Source organism: Rhinatrema bivittatum, chromosome 1 (assembly GCF_901001135.1).
Source record: "Rhinatrema bivittatum chromosome 1, aRhiBiv1.1, whole genome shotgun sequence".
NCBI classification, from domain to species: Eukaryota; Metazoa; Chordata; class Amphibia; order Gymnophiona; family Rhinatrematidae; genus Rhinatrema; species Rhinatrema bivittatum.
In genome coordinates this window covers 649358674-649382266 of record NC_042615.1, presented here as the reverse complement: position 1 = coordinate 649382266, position 23593 = coordinate 649358674, and the positions used below count along the sequence as shown (strand labels likewise).

Here is a 23593-nt window from a genome sequence, read left to right as displayed (position 1 = left end):
TCATCACCATCACCTTCCTCTCCGTCCGCCCACCTTCCTAATCTTTCATTCCACCACCACCTTCCCTTTCCTACGTTCTCCACTCCTTGGCATCCGCACGTTCTCTTCCCTTCCCTCTCCCCCCCCCAACACCCCCAGCTTTCTAGCAAATTCAGCTGCCCCTTGTAGCAGCACTTACTCCGGTGATGCTTCTTTCTCCTCTGCCTGTTTCCCTCTATATTGGGAACTGCATGGGGCCGACAGGACTTGTGAGACTTAAAGGGCCCAGTGCAGTTTCTGTTGTAGAGGGGAAAGCAGCAGCAGATAAGCATTGCTCTCTGACTCCCCCTGCTGGTGGGAGGATATCCAGCAGGCCAGCTGTTGTAGGGGAAAGAGAAACTGAAGGTTGCGGCGGCACGCTAGTGTGTCGTGGCACACCGGTTGGGAAATGGTCTAAGCAGGAGGTGACAGAATGGATAAGGATGGACTTTGGAAATGCTAAAGAGAGAGAAACTTGTTTTAACAGTCTTGGATCTGTGCAGGGGAGAGAGCAGGTTAAATAGGACTCCAGTATTTTGGGTGAAGGATGATGAGATGACGTATCTACAAGGGAAGGGGAAAAAGAGGAAGTGGGTTTGCAAGAAATTCTGTCCTAGCTATGTTGAGTTTAAGGTGATGGTGGGGCATCCAGGTAGCCATGTCAGGTGCTCAGAATCCTTAGTGAAATTTCTGTTGCAAAGAGGAAAGTTTTTTTTTTTTTTTATTGTCATATGTTTTATCTCTATGTTTATGGGAAATGATATAATCTGCTTTGTGCAGTTTTATTGAAAGAAGGCAGAATAGAAATACTTTAAATAAATAAATAAATAAGGCACTAAAAGTCATGAGATGAAATCAGAACACTAAGGAAACATGAGTACAGAGAGAATAGAAGATTAGGTATCCCAAGACAAAAACTGAAGTCTCACATTGACGGGTAATGAGATACTGGTTGAGGACGGTTCTTCAGCGGATACACTAACAGGGTGATGGGAGGGCTAAGAAGCCCTTGGTTTTGTCCATAAAGATGTCACTGGAGTCTCTGACAAGGGCTGTCTCCATGGAATGTCGAGTCTGGAAACCAGATTGAGAGGTTCGGGAATGTCTTGAGCTGCAAACAAGTGAAGGCACTTTCAAGTACTTTGGAGGGGAGCGGGGGATGGGGGAATAGTTAGCAAGGGTAGGTAGGGTCCTGTACTGAGGGGTTTGAGAGTGGTGTGATTACAACATGTGTGTAGGTATCTGCAGTGGATGCAATGGGAAGTGATAGATTTGAAGATGTGACAGATAGAGGGGATAGACCTGAATCGCTGGGTTGGAGTTGTGGGGTCATTGGAACAGATAGTGAGTTTGGAAGAGGAGTGAAAATGGGCATCTTTGTCCCTTATGACTTCAGAAAAGGAAGAAAGGGTGGCAGGGGCTAAGGGAGAGGGATAGAATGAGTTAGGTGGAGGGACCTAGTTCTTTATAAGGTGGATTGCCGCAGAATTGTTTAGCAGTTGATTATGATACGCTTTTCTTTATCTGGGCCATTGTAATTAGCTGAGTTTCAAACTGTGCCCTGAAATTCAGCGCACACTTTCCTAATGCACAAGCTAATTTTTGTTTTTTTTTAAACTCCCATGAAGTAAGCTAATGGTATGCTAATGCATCAGGCATTAAACACACACAAACCGGAAAATGTGTACAAAGGCTTAGTGCAAGGAAAAACATGATTCTCCCCTGCAAATGTTGTCAATGCATATAAATGGGTCTGACCCAAAAATCAGCTGTCAAAAATGTATTTCCATTTACCTCCTGCCTTTCCGTTGTTTTCTTATGCCTTGGCAATATTATATAATGCCATCCAGCTGCCAAAGGTAAAATAAACCCCTTTTAATTTAAAAGTTAAGAACCTGTGCTTGTGCTTCTAGCTGCCCTCTGAATCCATCCAGGGCCTTTAAAGGCCAGAGTACCCCGAGTTCCCTGCTATGCTCCCCTCCCTTCCAGAGATTGAGGTTGAAGTTTAAAGTTCCTGGAAAACACAGACACCGATTTTACCAAGATAAGCAGCTGTTTTTGTTTTTAATTACTTTTGAGCATGATATAACAAACATAGAGCTTGATTGATGTTATGCTAATTCCCATTTACATTTCTGATATCACTTAGCCTGTGAAAGCTGTAACTTTATATGACTTATAATGGACTTAAATTGTTTTTCACTACATTTCTGTTTTATGGGCATTTATTTTAAGGGAACAGATTTACAGGAAGGCTAGGATTTTCTCATATGTAAATAATGTGTGCAGGTTGTCTTGATCAAAAGCTTTGCCTGACCTTTTTGTGCATTCAGTGAAGGCCAGTGCTGTACTGTTTTACAAACTGTGTGCAGAGCAAAAGACTACACAGCTTTGTTCATGGGACACACGTTATAAATATATTTTGAGTGGTCTGGATTAAAAATGTCTTGTATTTGATCAGGCCCTGTTGTAGACTTGTAGAAAACCCGATTTTTAATTTATTCTTCTTGTCCATTCTGCTATGATCCCTTGGTCTGATGAGAGTAAGAATTCACTTGCAGAATTGCAGCAAACCCTCCCAGCAGCTGGGCTTTTACAGTAATATCTAAATTACCTATTATTTTTCATTCAGGCATTTTACATGTGGTTGAGAATTCCAGTACTTTCAACATCTAAGAGGCCATTACATTCAGTGTGCGTAATTTGCCAGCAAAATTCAAATCTCCGCAAATTTCTAAATATTCCCTAGCATAGCCCATATCCTTGGCAGGTTTTGTTAAGTTCAGTTGGAATAACTGTTTTAAGGTTGAAAGCAAACCTGTTGTTTTTTTTTTGTTTGTTTTTTTAAATCTTTCATCCAACAGATAGCAGCATGGCCCAATGTCTAGGACCACTAAAGCATATTTTTTGATTTTGGCTGACTTCAAAAGATCATAAGATTCATTGTTGTAATTTAGGATACCACTCACTTTGTTTTTGAAACATTTGTATATCAGTATAACTCCAGATAAAAATGAGAATAAACAAATAAATATGTCAGATATGCCTTGAATATGCTATAAGAGGGCTTCCCAAACCTGACCTAGTGACCCCCACAGCCAGTCGGGATTTCAGGACATTCTCAGTGAATATGCAGGAGAGAAATCTGCCTACACTGGAGGCTCAGTAAATGCACATTTTATAATTGCTGGCTCTGGTAAATTTATTGGTAGACACCAAAGGAAAATGGGGCATATTTAATAAGATTTTACATAGTTGACAAAAAAGCGTATCATTGTCCACCGTATATGTGAGTAGAATTATATGTGTAGTACCTTGCGTGTGCCTAATTTTCCCTGGGGTGAAAGGTCTTCCTGGGGATGAGGTTGGAAAAGGGTTTTCAAATACGCCCTGACTTTTGAAAGTTTTCTCATGTATTTTTGGGTAGAAAGAGTTCCTGCACAAACAGGAGTTAGATTTATGCTGCCATATTTTCTTAGGCAATTCTCAAAGGTAAAGTGCCCCCCCCCCTTTTTGAAAACTGGTGGAGAGTCCGCAGGTAACAGCTACCCATGTTCTCTGCACGCATTCCAAAGAATATGAACCAGAGTGTGTAGCTTTTTTTTTTTGTCTTTATTTATAATTTTAATTAACCAATATCAAGACACAATCTTGAGTAAGAAATCCAGAATTGAAAGAGAGGAAAAAGTAAAATTCAATCAATAAATTCCATCTTTAGTCCTCAAATGTAGGGGATATAGTATTACACATCAAAGCAAAAAAGCATGTAGAATTTTTAATTAAATTGTTCACTGTAATTTCCTTTTTATTTGATGTATATTCTGCCTTTTTTTTTTTTTTTTGCATGTTCATTTAACAAATCCTAACCTGAATTTTGCTTTGGAATAAATTTTGGTCTGGCGAAGTCTGTAAAAGGTGCTGGGTTTCCAGTATTCTTGGAGAAAGCCGGTCGCTGCATGCAGGCTAATGATAGCCGATCAGTCATTAATGCAGATCATGTGCTATTTATGTTGTCACAGTCCTGTTCTCTGGCGTGTTTCGTTTGTTTTCAAGAGGAGTGCACAGCTTCTCCCAGAGTAAATCAATAGCAGGGACAAGCATGCATGTCAAATCTGAGCCCAGGCACCGTGGTGGATTATGTTCTTCTTTAATATACAGATGGATGAGTAAATGTGTGATCTCGTTGAGTTGCTTGTTTGTGATTGTGCTAGAACTCCCAGCTCATATCTGCTCAGTTTACTGCTTAAAATAACTTTTATGAACTACTCTTATTTAGACAGCGAAAATAGAACATAAAAGCCAAGGATGTCGTCTTCTGTAGCTTTTATGACGAGATGTTTAACTGACATCATCAGACAACAGCTAATCAATTATCTGATAAAATTAAGACATGAAAAGGATACAGCCTAAGTTTTTTATGCTCCAGTTTTAGCACGCAATAACAGCGTAAATGTAATTATAGCCAGTACACAGAGCAGATGAAAGGAAGAACACGCAAAGCAGTCTCTCACAAACGCAGGCAACCTGAATGTCTCTTTTTTTTTTTAAGACAGTGATTTTATCAATGTAAAGTTTTTATGTAATTCAGAAAAGAACTTTAAGTTGTGCATGCAGAGGCAAAGTACAGGACTATGTCAGGAGCTAAACTTAATATCCTGCAGACAGTATGATTTCTTTTTCTTTTGTAATCCAAAAGCAATAAAATCCGCTTTTATTGGTAGGATCAATCTACTGGTTTTAGGAAGAGGGCAACCTTGAGGTTGAATGATTAGTGTGACCAGTCCTACTGGAACAATAGCATCTCAAAAAAAACTCTTCTGTCATGCTGAGAAATGTAGGCACACCCTTGAAATGCTTCATTATTTTATGCTAGTTGAAGGGTAGGTTATAAAAATGTGTTTCAAGACCTGGTCATATGTTTTAATCCTACTTGGTTGCCTTGCCCAGCTTGTCTCTAGCTAGTTTCTTTCTTTTCTTTTTGGCTTTCCTTGTCGTAGACAGTGTACACTTGACTCATCACTTGTTGCAATTGCTAAGTATTGTATATTGTTTATCTTTTCACTTGGTGGTGGGGCTTACTTTTTTTTTGGTTGTGTTTATGCATAAACTTAATGAACAGTTTTGTACAAGAATCCTACCCGGTTGGTATAGCCTGATAGTAGAAGCTCCTTTTCTGTGACTGAGCAGGGTGTGCCCCAAAATTTCTGAAATCTGTCCAAGTTCTGTGTAAACCATGAGTCAGGCAGCTATTGTACTGGTTGCTTGGTAGCAGTTTAATATTTATATTCAGGCCTTGTATGATTTCAGCTCAGTACAACACTAGGCTTGTCTTGTGTTCTATTTGGCACATCTACTGAACTTTGAACAACTTTTTTAAAGTATTAGGGTTTAGAAAAAATGAATTCCTTGTGGTCTTCACAGAGTCACAGTGCCCACATACCCAGGGTACACCAAAGAAGAACTTGTTCTAGTCAAATTGCATTGAGAACATTGTTTAAATGATAAAATGTCTGGTACATGCTCAGTGACTGACCATGTGTGGATCAGTGGGCATTACTGTAATGCTCTTCTGATTCGTGGACTGGGTGCATGAATTGAGCTAACAGCAAGAGGGAAATACCCATAATCACTTACGTCCACACACCAAATAGGACACTTCATCACTTACAAGATACTCTTCATACTTTCTCATCATACACGACACACAGGACCATATTTAACTACCCAGCAGAATTCCTTTCCAAGGGTTATGATTACACACGTAGTCGTACAAAGGACTCTGCTTAAATATATGGGTATTGATATAGGACTCGAGAAACTCTGTCACCATGTATATATCATTGAGTGTTATATATGTGGTGGGAAGGGGAGGTGTGAGTGTTTTATTGTGTACAGCAGGTTTTCTGCTTGAGATTCATTGTATATTTTAGGGCTCTGTATTGCTGTGACTTATCAGTCTGGGATGAATCCTTTTTGCTAATGCATCACCTCAGTATGCCAGTATCGCATGTGTCATCTTATCCATATAGTCCCATGAATCCATGTTTCCATAAATATGTGCACTAGATCAGAAAAACAGATGCATATTTGTACTAGACTGAATATCTATAGAAAGTATATTGAGTTTGTGTGCTTGTGAAATGTGGCTTCAAGGAGTTACTGGGAAATCTTTACACAGTACTAGAACAGTAAACCAAAGTAAAAGGAGATGAGGTAAGAGCAGCAAATCTTTGTTAGGAAAGGAATTAAGGAGACCAATATGGTTTTCAGAGGAGATATTTGCAAAAAATTACACCTAATTTCCCCACTTTCCCCACCCATCCTCTCCTGCCCTCTCCCCCTTTCCTCACTCCCACCTTTAAGTTCCTCCTTCGCCCCCAACCTGTACAGTCCTCCTACCTTCTCCTGATTTCTCAGCTCGCTTTCTCCTTTAACCCCCTCTCCACCCCTCCTCCCCTCCCCCACCCCCTCTCCATCCCCCCTCCTCTCTCTTCTAACTCTACACAATTGTCCTTCCATGGCATTGCTGTATTTATGAATACTTTGTATATATTGATACTCTATATCTGTAAATTTTGCCCATAAGTTTTGTTTGATCAGTTCCCGCCTTTTTTCTCCCCTCCTCATTTGTTCATATGTTAATTCGTTATATCTGTTCGATGTAAACCGCCATCCCAGGCGCCTGTTTCAGTTACACTGTAAACCGATGTGATATCCCTGATGAACCTCGGTATATAAAAATGCTAAATAAATACATAAATAAATAAAAGTAAGGGCAAAGAGATCAGGGATTTCAGGAGGAGGACAGGAAAGGAAGACGACTATGGTGGAAGGTAACAAAGAAAAAGCAGACATGCTAAAGAAATACTTGTATTCAGTGTTCACCAAAGAAGGGGTTGGAGATGGATCCCAGGTAGTTGGAAGGGGTACATTTGGTAAATACCCAAACATTTACAGAAAAGAGGATTTGCAAGGAATTAGCGAAACTGAAAGTGAGCAAAGCTATGAGGCTGGATGGGCTACATCCTAGAATATTAAGGGATCTCGGAGAGGTTTTGGCAGGTTTACTGACAAACCTATCCAATCTTTGGAAATTGGAGTGGTTCCACAGGAATTGGAGAAAGGTGGCTGTCATCCTTCATAAAAATAGTATTAGATTGAAAAATTATAAGCTGGTTAGTCTGATCTTTGTGGTGGGGAAAATGTAATGGAGACCCTTCTAACAGAGAGGATGGTGAAATATCTAGAATCCAGAGGTTTGCAGGATCTGAGGAAAAGTATGTGAAACCAATCTGATCGATTTCTGTGATTGGGTGGCCAGAGAATTAGATTGGGGCACATGCCTGATGTGCTACATAACTGGATTTCATCAAAGCTTTTGAAACTGTCCTGCATAGGAGGTGTATAAATAAACTGAGCAGCCTGATGCAGGACCCCAATGAGGTGGAGTAACCCAGAGAAGTGGCTGAATGATAGACAACAGAGGGTTGTGGTAAATAAGAGTTCATTCTGGAGAAAGGAGGATGATAAATAGAGTAGCTCAGCAATATGCTTTTGTTCAATATGTTTGTGAATGATATTGCGGAGAAGTTGGTAGAAAAGGTTTGCAGATGACACTTACCATTTTTAATAGAGGAGAAACTTCTGATTTAGTAGAATTAATGAGATGGCATCTAAGAGAGCTTAAGGAATGGTTGCATGTTTACCGGCCAATTTTCAATACCAGAGTCATGCATTCAAGGTGCATAAATCCAAGGCAGCAGTACACAACTGAGGGCGAGATACGGATGTGAAACAATGAGGACAGCGACAGGATGATCCCATCTGCTTTCAAGGTAGCAAAACAGTGTGACAAGGCAATCGTTAGAGCTGGAGGGATGCTAAGATGCATAGGGAGATGCTGAGCCAATAGAAAGAGGCATTATCATCTCCTAATTAGGTCATTGGCGAGACCTCATTTGGAGTATGGTGTCCATTTCTAGAGTAATAGACAAGGAGTTGCCACTAATTTTAAATAAATATGTAAATAACCCCAATTTGGGGGGTTGTGTGGTGTTGTTTTTTTTTTGTTTTTTTTTACAAAATATATTGAAAACTAGGTATGTACAGTTTATTCACATATAGTTATAATAATAATAATAATTATAAACATACAATAATTGAAAAACATGTATTTATGCAAAATAACCCACAAATGAATCATTCAAAATACATAGAAACATAGAAATGACGGCAGATAAGGACCAATAGTCCATCCGGTCTGCCCAGCAAGCTTCCCATGGTAGTGTCTGCCGCGCCATGCAGGTTAGTTATCCCCATGCATCAGTCAGTTTTCCTTGATGTGCTTTGTTTAGTGACTTGGCCATAGAAGCAGTCTTGTGTATTTTCTTCAATGTCATGGCTTGTGTTGGTTGTCTCTGAATCCAAATTCTTCTTCCTTCCATCCCCCCCATCCCACTCCTTTGAAGTAGAGAGTGATTTATTTATTTATTTAACATTTTTTTATACCGGGATTCATGTAAAATTTTACATATCGTCTCTGTTTACATTGTAACTGAGAACAGACATGTGGGAATGCAAATTACATAGAACAGGGCATAAAACTTGGATCAGAATACATGGGGAAAAACTTGGAACATAAAAAGGGGGGAATAACACATGATTATATTATTAGGCGCCTATATTTAATATGAGTGATGTTGCAGTTTCAAAGGCCAGGCTTGTTGGTTAAGGGTAGTAATCCCATGCCTTCTAATAAGGGTAGTAACTGCTGTTCTGTGCGGGTTACCCCCATGCTTATCAGTTCCACAGACCCGTAAACGTCGGGGCCCTTGTTGATTGCTGTCTGAATCCAATTCCCCTTTCCTCATGCCATTGGAGTAGCATCAAAAGCATCAAGGCATATTGGTTAAGGGTAGTAACTGCCACACCACCAAGTTACCCTCATGCATGCTTTCTTTAGGATTTGGCCATAGAAGCAGTCCTGTGCTTTTTCCCTTATGTCTGCATATCAGTATCCCAGACCATGGAAGTTGGGGCCCTCTGTTGTCATCTGAATCCGGTTCCTCTTTTCCTCCCGCCATCTAAGCAGGGAGCAATGTTGCAGTTACAGTAAAAACCTCAAAACATATTGGTTGAGGGTAGTAATCTCCATGCCTTCTGCTAAAGGTAGTAACCACCGTTCCAACAAATTACCCCCCCCTGCACGCTTATCTCATTTCCGTCCTCTAGCCTGTAGAGATCCAGTGTTTATCCCATGCCCCTGTGACTGTTTTCTTCACCACCTCCTCCGGAAGGGCATTCCAGACCTCCACAAACCTCTCCATGAAGAAATATTTCCTGATGTTGGTTCTGAGTTGTCCCCCCTGAAGTTCCATTTTATGACTCCTAGTTCTGTTTTCTTTCCAGTGGAAAAGGGTTTGAATTCCAGACGTCATTTAAAACCTTTTAGGTATGTGAATGTCTGTATCATATCTCCCCTGCACCTTTTCTCTTCCTGGGTATACATATTCAGATCCTTCAGCCTCTCCTCATGGTCTTCCAATACAGATACAACAAAAATAAAGAACCCCAAACTCACAGTCCGAACATAGTGAACCAAAAAACAACAAAGGACACTGTGTACTGTTTATCTCTCAATGCTGTGATAACCAATCAAAATTCAAAATTAGAAATTAGTGAGGATGAAACCGCATCAGCAAGCCAGACAAGGCAGTCTGTCAACTTGCCATCCGGACTACTCGTCATTTGCGGTATGATTTTATAAGTCCAACAACTTTGTTTTAGTGTAATAGAAAATTATTCAAAAAACAATTCTGGAAATGATCTGTTCCCAAAAGTGTAATTGAAAACTGTATCCCTGTTTTCAATTACACTTTTGGGTTACAATTACACTTTTGGGAACAGATCATTTCCAGAATTGTTTTTTGAATAATTTTCTATTACACTAAAACAAAGTTGTTGGACTTATAAAATCATACCGCAAATGACGAGTAGTCCGGATGGCAAGTTGACAGACTGCCTTGTCTGGCTTGCTGATGCGGTTTCATCCTCACTAATTTCTAATTTTGAATTTTGATTGGTTATCACAGCATTGAGAGATAAACAGTACACAGTATTCTTTTGCTTCCAATACAGACCCCACACCATTTTTGTTGCCATTCTGTTGACCCCCTCCATCCTGTCTTTCCTTTTTGAGATACGGGCTCCAGTACTGAGCACAGTACTCCAGTGAGGCCTCACCAAGGACCCTGTACAAGTGCATCATCTCCTTTTTCCTACTGGTTATTCCTCTCTATGCAGCCCAACATATAAAAAATATATAATATATAAAAATTATACAATACATACATGAGGTAAATACAAAGACAAAAATGTGCAAAACAAATTAAAAATTCCCTTTGCTCCCAATTATCCTTTCATATATCCCTGCAGGTGTCTTGACTGGACATGACTGATGTCTGTTTCAGGAATTACTGCCATTTAAATATTGTTCATGTCTTGTCCTGACTGACTTCCAATACATACTGTTTTGCCCACTGGCTGCACCAAGAGAGTTAAGAACAAGCCCAGCATCAAGCCCAGCATCCTGTTTCCAACAGTGGCCAATCCAGGCCATAAGAACCTGGCAAGTACCCAAAAACTAAGTCTATTCCATGTTACCATTGCTAATGGCAGTGGCTATTCTCTAAGTGAACTTAATAGCAGGTAATGGACTTCTCCTCCAAGAACTTATCCAATCCTTTTTTAAACACAGCTATACTAACTGCACTAACCACATCCTCTGGCAACAAATTCCAGAGTTTAATTGTGCGTTGAGTAAAAAAAGAACTTTCTCTGATTAGTTTTAGATGTGCCACATGCTAACTTCATGGAGTGCCCCCTAGTCTGAAAGAGTAAATAATCGATTCACATCTACCCGTTCTAGACCTCTCATGATTTTAAACACGTCTATCATATCCCCCCTCAGCCGTCTCTTCTCCAAGCTGAAAAGTCCTAACTTCTTTAGTCTTTTCTCATAGGGAAGCTGTTCCATTCCCCTTATTTTGGTCACCCTTCTCTGTACCTTCTCCATCGCAATTATATCTTTTTTTGAGATGCGGCGACCAGAATTTTGCACATTATTCAAGGTGGGGTCTTACCATGGAGCAATACAGAGGCATTATGACATTTTCTGTTGTATTCACCATTCTCTTTCTAATAATTCCCAACATTCTGTTTGCTTTTTTGACTGCCACAGCACACTGAACAGACTATTTCAATGTGTTATCCACTATCACGCCTAGATCTTTCTTGGGTGGTAGCACCTAATATGGAACTTAACATTGTGTAACTATAGCATGGGCTATTTTTTCCTATATGCATCACCTTGCATTTATCCACATTAAATTTCATCTGCCATTTCGATGCCCAATTTTCCAGTCTCACAAGATCTTCCTGCAATTTATAACAATCTGCTTGTGAGTTAACTACTCTGAACAATTTTGTATCATTTGCAAATTTGATTACCTCACTCGTCGTATTTATTTTCCAGGTCATTTATAAATATATTGAAAAGTAAGGGTCCCAATACAGATCCCTGAGGCACGCCACTGCCCACTCCCTTCCACTGAGAAAATTATCCATTTAATCCTACTCTGTTTCCTGTCTTTTAGCCAGTTTGTAATCCACGAAAGGACATCGCCACCTCTACCATGACTTTTTACTTTTCCTAGAAGCCTCTCATAAGGAACTTTATCAAACGCCTTCTGAAAATCCAAGGACACTACATCTACCGGTTCACCTTTATCCACATGTTTATTAACTCCTTCAAAAAAGTGAAGCAGATTTGTGAGGCAAAACTTGCCTTGGGTAAAGCCATGCTGACTTTGTTCCATTAAACAATGTCTTTCTATATGTTCTGTGATTTTGATGCTTAGAACACTTTCCACTATTTTTCCTGGCACTGAAGTCAGGCTAACCGGTCTGTAGTTTCCCGGATCGCCCCTGGAGCCCTTTTTAAATATTGGGGTTATATTAGCTATCCTCCAGTCTTCAGATACAATGGATGATTTTAATGATAGGTTACAAATTTTTACTAATAGGTCTGAAATTTCATTTTTGAGTTCCTTTAGAATCCTGGGGTGTATACCATCTGGTCCAGGTGATTTACTATTCTTCAGTTTATCAATCAGGCCTACCACATCTTCTAGGTTCACCATGATTTGGTTCAGTCCATCTGAATCATTACCCATGAAAACCTTCTCCGGAACGGGTATCTCCCCAATATACTCTTTAGTAAACACCGAAGCAAAGAAATCATTTAACCTTTCTGCGATGGCCTTATCTTCTCTAAGTGCCCCTTTAACCCCTCGATCATCTAACGCTCCAACTGACTCCCTCACAGGCTTTCTGCTTCGGATATATTTTAAAAAGTTTTTATTGTGAGTTTTTGCCTCTACAGCCAACTTCTTTTCAAATTCTCTCTTAGCCTGTCTTATCAATATCTTACATTTAACTTGCCAACGCTTATGCATTATCCTATTTTCTTCTGTTGGATCCTTCTTCCAATTTTTGAATGAAGATCTTTTGGCTAAAATAGCTTCTTTCACCTCCCGTTTTAACCATGCCGGTAATCGTTTTGCCTTGTTTCCAGCTTTTTTAATATGTGGAATACATCTGGACTGTGCTTCTAGGATGGTATTTTTTAACAATGACCACACCTCTTCTCTTCTAGCCTTGAAATATATTGCTGTGAATATTGATCTGCCAACTACCAAACACACACACAGACACATCTATCTATCTTTATTAGTATGCCATACAATTTAGAAAACTTACTTAAATACCAACATATAGGCCTAGTATCTTACCCCATCTATACTTCTCATCCTGAGAACCTTTTTTATATTAACTTCGCCTCATAGAGAGATTCTTTACATCATGACTCTGATTTATGTTTGGCCTGTGTGGCGGGGTTTTTTTTTTTTTTTCAGGCTTTTGGTTCTTACTCTTGATGTTTGAAAGAAGTTAGCTAAGTTTTAGCTGTATGAGTTGCCATTTGGACAATTTTATTGAGAGAAAATATTTTAATGTATTTATGGGAGAGAAGTTTTTTAAAACATCCCTGTAAATCAGTCTGTAGAAGATGGCGGTTTATAGCGGTGTATGATGTAAAGAATATCCTGATAAGTCGATATAAAAAAGGTTCCCAGAGTCTGCACCAAAAGCTTTATAGGCTTATGAACTATGTATGTGCTAGAGGAGAGAAAGTGGGGATAGAATAGAGACATTCAAATACTGCAAAGTAGCCAACATTTTTCAGTGTTAAGGATATTCCAGAATAAGAGGTCATGATGTGAGGCAATTGTAGAGAATATTTCTTGATATAAACAAATGGACTTAAAGATCTAAACACATAACCCCTAGAGGAAAAGTGAGAGTAGTATGAATGCAAGGGAGGTGGGTTTCTTTGAATGGAAAGGAGACTCTGGGATGAGGGAGAAAGATTACTCCTCAGTCTACCCTCTAACTTAATGGAAAAGATAGTGGATGCATGGAACGTCCTCCTTATGGAGGTGGTGGAGACAAAGATAGTATCTGAAATCAGGAGAAATTGGGACAAGCACAGGCGATCTCAGAGGGAATGGTAGGGATTGTTCAGCTGAGCAGATGTCTATGGGCAGACTAGATAGTCCATATGGTCTCTTTCTGGCATCGTTTTTGTGAAAGGGTGATGATGCATGGTGTTTAGTCAAATACAGTTTTGCTTGATACTTTTTATTACTCGAATATGAAATTATTCCTAGATGGTATCTAAGTGATTGTAAGGCTAGATAGTTCTCTCTACTTCAGTTGCAAAGAATGCACATTTTAAGTTCATATTACTAAATCTCCAATTTCTAAATTTGAAAACAACAAAAAAGTAGCTTTCATTTTGTAAGTTGATTCAGTGTGAAATTTAGCTTTAAAGGTTTGTTTTTGAGCTAGATACGGGCAATAAAAGAATGAAAAATATTTTAAACTGAGCATTTTTGGCAAAAGAGAGAATGAAAACTAAGATTTAAAATAGAAGTGTTGTTGGAAATTATGACATTTATTGTGCCTGTGCAATCCTATTTTCTAAGCTTGCATTTGTATGTTACAGAATTCTTTTTTTTTTTTTTTTTAGCTGGAATTAGTTTGCTGACATCAGTACAAATTACATTTATAAAATTATTTAGCAGAAAGCAACTATCTTCAGATCTAATTAAAAATCTTCTGTTTGTAAAGGACACAACCAGTGTGGAATGATCACTTGGAAATTAAGTCAGCATGGCTTTCCCATTATAAACTGGGTTGAGAATTTGTTGCATCCCAATTGTCTGACAGGATTCTAAATCTGTTTATTTGTAGACTCTTGTCTAAGTGAGGCATCTGATCTCAGTCACTGTCTCCTTCCCAAGAGACTTTCCTGGCTCAAAGTGAAATCCCCATATCTAAAATGAAGGCAGCAGCACATCTGTGTAAACATCTCTCAAAATTCAAGAATGTAAATTAAAACAGATAAAACTCACATTGGATAGGAAGTGTTGGAATGTGGGTCAGGCACAGCATTTACACCAACATATATTATTTATTTTATTTATTTACTTAGAAAGATTTATTACCCACCCTTCCTACATTCAGAGCATAGACTTTTCATTTCATATTCACCGTAAGAGTTTGCTTCATGGGTTAGATGATTTTAAGAAAGTAAAGTAAAGTTTAAGATTTCTGTATTTTGATGGCCTCCTATGTCATTTGTGTGTGTGTTGTTACTCTTAACTTGTGCTGCTCATGTCCTTTAAATATCCTTCTACAGCTGAGAATGAGAGATTCCATACTATCAATGTGCTTTTTCTTTCCTTAGCACATCCTAGTGTGGCACATTTTAATGGGGTTGTGCATATGTGGTTGATTTTGGAGTAGGTGCTCATCTATGCAGATTTTAGTACTGCTTTAATGCCAGTATTTTATATCATGAAAACCTGAACAGGATATCGCCTCTATTAAATACATGATTTAATAGAGGCGATATCCTGTTCAGGTTTTCATGGTATTTATATCCCTCGTAAAGACAGTTGTGCATTGTTTTTGTAGTGTATTTTATAATGGCATTTTTATATTTTCTTCTATGCTTTATTTGTGATCTATGTTATTGATGTATGAGCTATATTTGCATCTTGTTTGATTGGTGGTATTTTACTTTGTACACTGCCTTGGGTGACTCTTAGGGGCTGGGAAGGTGGTTGACATGAATTTTAAATAAGTAAATATAGGTGTGATCTGTATTGTGCTGTTCTAAATATAGCATCCATCAGATGGGGCAATTTTCCAAAATCCCTGCCTAAGTGCAGAGCTCATGGGTTGTTTTTGTTCCTGTGGACCTTGTACCTAATCATCAAAGGGAAATCTGTGCCTGTGCTTTCCCTTTGAAAATTTGTCCACGGCTATGGCCTTTGTATTGTTTTTTTGTGCAGGTGAAATTCGAATGGGAAATCATGCGAATAGCTTTGAAAATTCAATGTACAAGCAAGCAGTCTTTTCCTCCCTTGACCTGAATGGGTTTCTGGGAGCGCTTCATCGCAGTTCGTCTGCAAGGACACATGCCGTGGAAGACTTGCATTCTTTTTAGCTCGGCCTGAGAGAGGACAGTTTTAAGACTATAGAGTTGGGTTTTTTTTTTAAGCCTGGGAAAAATCGCTTTGAATGTTGCCCTTTTAATACATCATGTTTGAGTGGGTTCTCTTTAATTGGTAAATTGGCTTGTGTAAATGATTTCTGTTTCAGTGAATTTGTGTAACTGGTAAATTACCCTCTTAAACTATTTATATTTACTGTATTCTACAATTTTCTTATGTAAGCCCTTTTAAAATTATTTACAGAATAACAGCATTGAAATTACTGTATCGATGATGATTTGAATACATGTAGCACCTTTCATCCAGATTGCATCCTGGCACACGTTATACAACTTTAAAAACATTCATACAGTTTCCTTTGAGGTAGAAAGTTTGAATGCCTGTTTTGTAGTCTGAGAGAGAGAACTGTATCTTTATTATTATTCTGTAGAGTCCCTGTAGACTCCACCTAAATTCTTAATGTTGGTATTACTCTCTAGATCCATACGCCCCTCTTTCAGTGTAGGTGGGTTGTTTTTTTTTTTTTTTTTTTAGCATGTGCAGGGAGATGGGGGTTTTATGAGGTTCTCATTCTAGAGTGATGTTAAGTCTGCCTCTAGGTTTGGGAGGAGAAAGGAGTGGTTTGCAGGAGCTCTTGAGAGTCCAAAAGCTGTAGAACCTGAAACCTCCAGTCTAGAGAAAGCAGGGAGTGTTTTAGTAGATTCTCTGGAAAGAAATGAGACCATAAAGAGCTGCAGAAGCTTGCCTCAAGAAGGAGCTTGAAGCTGTAACTTAGACCCCACAGATGGTGTAAAGAACCTAACTTGTGAGCTAGCAGGGTGAGCCCTTTTGCCTTTTGAAATGTCACCATGATATTAGATCCTTGGGATGCTGCTCGTCTGAGTCTGGAAGTCCTGATCACCCAGCAGGAATACTCATCTGGACTCAAGGCATCGACCCCTGAATGATGCATGGATATCCTCCATTGACTTGATATGTTGGGCAGGGAAAAGAGCTGAGGGGGTAATTTTCAAAAGGATTTACATGCTTAACACTGGGTTTTACATATGAAAGCGCACTTTACGTGTGTAAATGACTTTTGAAAATTGCTACAATACTATGTTATATTTACATGCATATTTCCTTTGAAAAGTATCTCCTATGTGCATGTAGATGATTCCTGTACATTAACCCCGAGTCTGCATAGTCCTCTAGGGTTGAGACTGGGAGCAATTCTGGTTTCTACTCACGGTTAAGCATTGGGGAAAAAGTGACTTGCATTGAAGAACCTAATGCATTTGGATAAATTATATGAGGACTGTGGTTCTGTCTGAAGTTTTTGATCCTCTCCGTTAATTTTGAAAGCTAACAAGCATTTTGGGAACCTCAAGAGCTATGTGTGGGCTGATTTTTGCAGAGTGATACTGCAGTGATCTTACCAGTAGAGCCTTAAAATATGTTCCCCCTACCCCTTGCCATGAAAAGGAAACCTTTAGACACTGAAAGCAAAAAGGGCTACAGTTATAACTCAGTACAAGTGGGGTAAATAGAGAATTTTGACTTGCCCAGGGTGGCACAAAGTCACTAGCAGAACAGGGATTAGTTCTGATGGTTTACTTGATGCTGCACAGAACAGACCTTAAACTCACAGGATCTCTCCCAGCTCATAGTCCGTGACTATTATCCTTAGACTATACCTCTGCAATGTTGGCTTAGGAGGAGAAACATTGTTTTGCAGAATCAGCACAGAAGATAAACCAGTTTCAAACAGGCTTTTTATATCTTTGTGTTAAAGTTCTTCTGCAGATTAAAAGCTTTAGCTTACTGCCCCGTGCTTCCTAGTGGCAGACCTGTGTTTGACTCCCGGCTTGGGCTGCTGCTGTGGCTCACTTTGACTCATCTCACTTGTTGCTGGGGGGTTACAGTGTAAGTACCGCTCTTCTGGAAAAATTGGTAACCGGAGAGCACTGGAAATGGCTCTAGAGAAGGAGAGCGATTCTGCTGCCAAAATATAGGGGGGGGGGGGGGCGTCTCTGCCGCAACCTAGGAATAGAGAAGAAAGGGAAGCTACCGGTATGTTTGATATCGCTCTCCTGGCTGGTCTGGGCAACAAAGTACTTTCCCTGACTCTTCTTCTCCCCTCAGTGACGATTCACAAAGCCCGGATGTGATTATTTGTGCTGCTGAGGGGCCTGTGCATTAAGTGAAAAACTGTTTAATACCTCCAGCCTTAATGCAGAGAAGGCAGATGGCAAGGAGGGAGAGCTGGGGTAGGAATTGATGAGCAGTAGACAATAGGGTTGAAGCACAGTCAGCAGAATAAAGAGCTGCATCCTGTCTCTCCCCCTCTGCTGCTTCTGGGGGAGATGTAAGTAAGCTGGAGCAGCTGAAACTGATTCGCAAGCCACTTTCCCCCTGGTTCAGAAGCAGCACCAAAACGGCACGTGATCTCTTCCCAAGGCACTGTCGGTGCTGCTGAATGTGGGAAATACCGTTTACAGCTGCAGACTTTGCTAGCCCAACGTACTTGATCCATGCTGAGGAGACACTTCAAAAGTTGATTTCAAAAATTCAGCTAGGTTGAAATGGTCCCTGAGGGGCCAAAATATACATAAAACACTGTATTCTCATACAAGTAGAAACATTTTAAATGTAAATGATTTTCTGCAGTTCAGTGCATTATGCACACCAGGAGATCTCTTGTTCCTTTTTTACGGTATACCATTGTGGTTATTCGATGAAACAGGTTTGCTTTTGAGGGTCTTGAGGGCAAAGTTTGGGGAAAGTCTGAAGCTGAAATGTGACTGGGATCAGGCCCTTTTGTAGGATAAAGTTTTACCATAGAGCAGGGCTTCCCAAACTGTGGGTCACAAGTGCCTTGAATGACAGCGCCAGCAGCAGCGTTAGTAGTAGAAATCAGCATGGCAGTGACATGGCTCTTGCATGAGTTTCTGTGGTAATAGGAAGCCCTTTGTGTGAAGTGGATTCAAAGCACTGGACCTACCTGGGCTGTAGAGGAGGATGCCTCTTACCTCCTGGGCTCTGGTGGGTTGTGTGAGAAGTTCTTTTCCTGGTATGTACTACGCGAGGAGCTGCATGGAAGATGTGACACTGAGGATGTGGCTAAAGCAGTAGCTCCAGGGTCCGACGCAATCATCCCGATTCGTCTCCTCTTTCCTTCTCGCCCCGGAATGGCCCTGCTTGCAATGATAGAAATGAAAAAAGGTGGGAGCTGCCACTTACCAGCTTCCGCTTTGCCTCTACAGCTTGGTTCCCGTCGCTGCTGCGGGCCCTCATCCCCTGCATATCGTTGCTACTGCCGCCTATTTCCGGGTTCTTGACACAGATTGCTGTGAGCCTCATAGGCAGTCCTTGATGTGTCAGGCCTCCATAGCTGATAAGGCTGGTGAAGCTATCGTAAGCAAGGGCTCCTCTGAGCCCCAGGCAGCAGTCTCCTTTCCAATAAATCAATAAACTGAGTGCTGCTGCCTTTGTAGCCATGGAGGCTACTGCTGACTTCAGGGTCCTTAAAGGGGCAGCATCACTGATGCTGGCCGTTTAATGTGAGTATTAAAAAGCTTTTTAACCCCCGGTTAGTTACACAGGGACGTCAAGGGGGAGGGTTGATTGACTCAAACTTGCTGGGGGGTGACTGGCTGGCTGAGGGGGTGCGAATGAGAGAGGGAAGACTGGTGGGGGCAGGGGATTGAGAGAGAGGAGAGACTGGTGGGGGATGAGAAGGATTGAGATAGAGAAACCTGGTAGTGACTGGGGCTATAAAAGCAAGCTAAGCAACTTGTACAGTAAGGGTTAGATTTACAAAGTTTTCCTTCCCTAGTAAGCCAGGCCCTAAGGAGCCGAGGCAGACCTTGGAGGAGGAACCCACCCTCTACTCTCCTGCTCGTTTGGGGGGGGGGGGGGGGGGCGGATGACAGAGAGGTTGAGAGCTCTCGACTGCTAACTTGTACATTTTTGGACTGGCTTCTAGATCTAAGAAAAGTTTGACGAGCCTGTATTAAAAGAAAACATTTTCTATTACTGCTTGCCAGTCACAACAATGTTGTGTGGCTCACTTTATCTTGTTCTTTTCCACCCTTTCCCTCCCTCCAGTCTTTGTCCTCCTTTCCCTGTCACCCCCCTCCAATCACAGCACGCCACATCCCCTTAAGTATTTTAATTCGCAGTCTCCTATTGTCTCCCTCGGGTCAGACAAGGAGATCCTCGGGGCACGTGTAAGAGGGAGGGTTTAAAGCGTTCAGGGGAGAAGGGGGAGGGGATCATTGATGCTGTCTTCTTGACTCTAGTGTGAGGGGGGGTCTTCCATGGCTGGTCAAGTCAGGAGGGGGGGAGTGCTGCCTCTCATCAGGCTGGGCAGGGAGGGAGTTCTTTCATGGCTTCTTGGGTTCCTGGTTCTGCCAGGATGTGGCAGCGGCAACAGTGGCTTCAGGGAAGGGGGGGACAGGCAGCAGTAGTATTTCGGGATGGGGGGGGGGGCAGATGATGGCGGCTGCTTAGCAGTACTTCTGAGGCGCTGAGGAAGGGATGGCTGTGTGGGCAGGAAGCACTGTGTCTGCAGCAGCTTCTCTTGGCCAAGTGGGCTTCTTGGGGCAGGAGGAAGACAGAAGGGCTCCTTGGGTATCGGTCAGGCTGGAGGGAGGCCGACAGCAACTTCTCATTGGGCGGATGGGAAGGAGGCGGAGGGCGATTCTTTGGTCAGCAGGGAGGAAGGGTGGCTCTTTGGTTCGGGCAGGAGAGTGGCAGCAGCAGAATTTCTGGGGACTGGACAGTTAACTGCCATCTAGAGATTTTTGGTCACGTAGACAGCTGTATTTCGGGAGCCCTAGTTGAAACTATTTTCCTAATTGGTAGACTGCTCTGGTCTTTTGTTTGGGTTGATTTTGTTACTGATTCACAAACCAATTAGCCATATTTATCACATGCTGCAATCCTTTATAAACAGACAACCAGCTGAATACTTGTTTAATTTTTTATCACTAGAGAATCACAAATGAATAGTTAATGTAGCCGACCTTGTAAAAACTCATTTAGGGGGGCCTACGCATTCAGATTGAGCCTGTATGCTAACACTGTTTAGTGTACACAAAAAATAGTGTGCTCTGTGCTAAGGACCTGCAATGCATGCCAACAGGTGCCCAGTGACGCTAGCAAAGAGATGCTAAAATTAGTGCCTTTGTATTTAAATGAAGGAACATTATATGCTAAGTAGGCTTTAGTGACAGTGTGTGGTTATGTTCCCCTCCTCTTGCTCTTTCCAACCTAGGATTTAACATTTGTGATCTGCCTTCAACCAGATTTTGCATTTTTGCTGTCCGTGTAAACCCTCCATGCTAACTAGCCCTTTCAGTTCAGGCTGTCACCTCTCCCACCCCTTCACCCCCAAACACGCACACACAATGTACGCGACTGCCTGTGATCGTCTGAATTCTTCTCTCTCTCTCTCTGCCAACCCCACCCCATTGTTACACGATAATGGCAAAGCTTCACCTAGCAGCTTCATATTCTACCATGCAGGCAGAAGGGCTTTCACCTCCCTCCTGTCAGTGAAAACCCGGATCCCCCAGAGTTGTGAGCCTTGGCTTCGGAGGGGAGGAAGGTGGTCGAGGGAAGGGAGGTCCTGCCTTGATCGTGTGGGAGGGAGGTGCTTTCATTGGAGGGGTGGTGGTGGAGGGGAGAGGAGGTCTGTTTCACTGTGGTGTAAATCAGCTTCTGTTTTTGGGGAGTAGGGGCAGCATAGAAATAAAATCAGAATGAAACTGTCGATGGGGAGGTTGCCCTCAGAAGCAGGTCCAGGATTTGAGGGAGTGTGGGGCTGTATCTGTTTGGAGCAGAGGGCAACTTTGATGTCGGGTGGGTTGGGGAGGATGAGATTCCACGTGATGATCAGCCCTTTCATGTCGGGCTTTTTAACATGGGGAATTTCGAGTGATGCTAGTGTGCACGCTACGTTTCATTTGGTTAACATGCACACTCCTACGGTATACATGTTATCGAGGCTATTTTACTTGCATGTACATCCTAAAATTTTCTGTATAACTTGTTAGGTGGTGGTTTAGCTTGCACGTTAACATGTTTCAGAAGGTGTGATAAGGATTGTAGCACTGAGCCATTGGTTTGGATGGGCAGACTAGATAGGCTGTATGTTCGTGTAGTTTTGGTGCATAGACCTTATAATACGCAGTGAGTTCTGGTCCCAAATTCCCTAGATCTGTTCCTGCCTTTGAACCTTGTGGCAGGATGCTGGAAATTAACTCTAGTCAGAAGCACTGCACATGTTCACATTCGGATCCATCATACTAAGAAGAATACTGTAATGAAATCACAGCATTTTTTAATGCAAAAATAGACATGCTTGAAGATCTGTGGAGAGGCAGCCAATAAAATGACCTCAGGAAGAGGTGCCTTGGGTGCTGTATGTGTTTCGTAGGATGGCATGAATGGTCAGAAACCTAGCTGTTTGCCAATTTGGTTACACTTGATGCCCAGGACCTGATGTCAGGCCAGTATAAACCTTGTACAGCACAAGCATCTTGCTATGTGTGGTAAACTACAAAACCAGATTACTGTTCATGTGTGAGCAGTGAGGGATAAGTGTTCTTCAATAGAATGGCCAAACCCTGAGTTCCTTTTAAGACTGGCTTGGTTAATTTTCTGTATATTATTGGCCCAGGTTGGTCCCCTGCACTAGTATGGATTTTCCACTTAAGGGTAATTTACTCATGGGGGTGGGGGATTGGGGGGTGGGGAAGACAAATCATTCAGGTTAGGCAGTTTAGCCTCTCCCACAGGCTGATGCAATATCTGCGCGCGTTAAAGGGGCGCTCATGATTGAGTGCCCGCTCCCTTAACGCGCACCTCTCTGGGGTGCCCAATGCAAAATGCAAATAGGCTGCCGAGGTAAAAAGGAGGCACTAGGGGAAATTGGCACCCCTAGTGCCTGCTTGGCAGCGGGTGTCCGGGAGAGGTGGCTGTCAGCGGGTTAAAAAATAGACACTCAATTTTAGAGTCTCTTTTCCTAATCTGACCGCTGGCACACTTTTATTTTTTTAAATATTTTTTGGTGATATTTATAAATTTTTAGTTCCTCCAACTGAATAATCGCCACGGAGGAAGTACAGAAAAGCAGTATTTTCTGAACACTTTTTGGGCTTCTCCAAAATTAACGCCTGCTCCGGGCAGGCATTAATTTTGGTGAGTAAAAAATGTGTGGGTCTGGTGCACTTTTTTTTTTTTTTTTGCATGGGGGGAATAGATAATAGCCTCATCAACATGTATTTACACGTGGGGAGTGCTATTACCTACTCGTGCAATTGGACGTGTAAAACGGGGGTTAGTGCATCCATCCCGGAGCAAGCATTAATATTGGAGAAGCCCAAAAAGTATACAGAAAAGCAGAAAATAACTGCTTTTCAGTATTTCCTCTGTGGCGATTATTCAGTTGGAGGAACTAAAAAAAAAAAAAAAAGTGTGCCAGCAGTCAGGTTAGGAAAGAGGATGCTCTAAAACGAAGCACCCATTTTCCTAACCTGTGGCTGTGTAGTTGAAATTGTACTCCGTGTTCCATTTCTGGAGGAAAGCTTTCATGAATGGATGGATACAGCTATTCCACTCTGGGTATGCTGTTCCCAGCTCCTAAAAATAAGAACCTTTCAGTACAAGAAAAGAAAAAAGTTTGAGCTTCACCTCAACCATGTTCTCACCCCTGCTTCTGCCTCCACTGATGTGAGAATACAGCAGCCCCTCTACTGAGGAATGATATATTTAATCAGCTTCTCAGTTCATCTAGAGTCCCCAAGATAATGTGACAATAATGCATCTTTCCATCTGACTCCTCTAGAAAACCTGTGAGTCCAGGTGTGCCTGCCTAGCTTCTTAACAAAATGATGCTCAGAAGGAAATGGAAGCTATTCTGGTGCTTTGTGTGTTTATTTCCACAG

At 41.4% G+C, this 23593-nt stretch overlaps 1 protein-coding gene across 4 annotated transcripts in view; it reads left to right on the top strand.

The window, feature by feature from the left end:
* Positions 1-23593, top strand: part of CAST (calpastatin) — a 303324-nt gene that overhangs the window by 129764 nt on the left and 149967 nt on the right. The window lies entirely within an intron of this gene.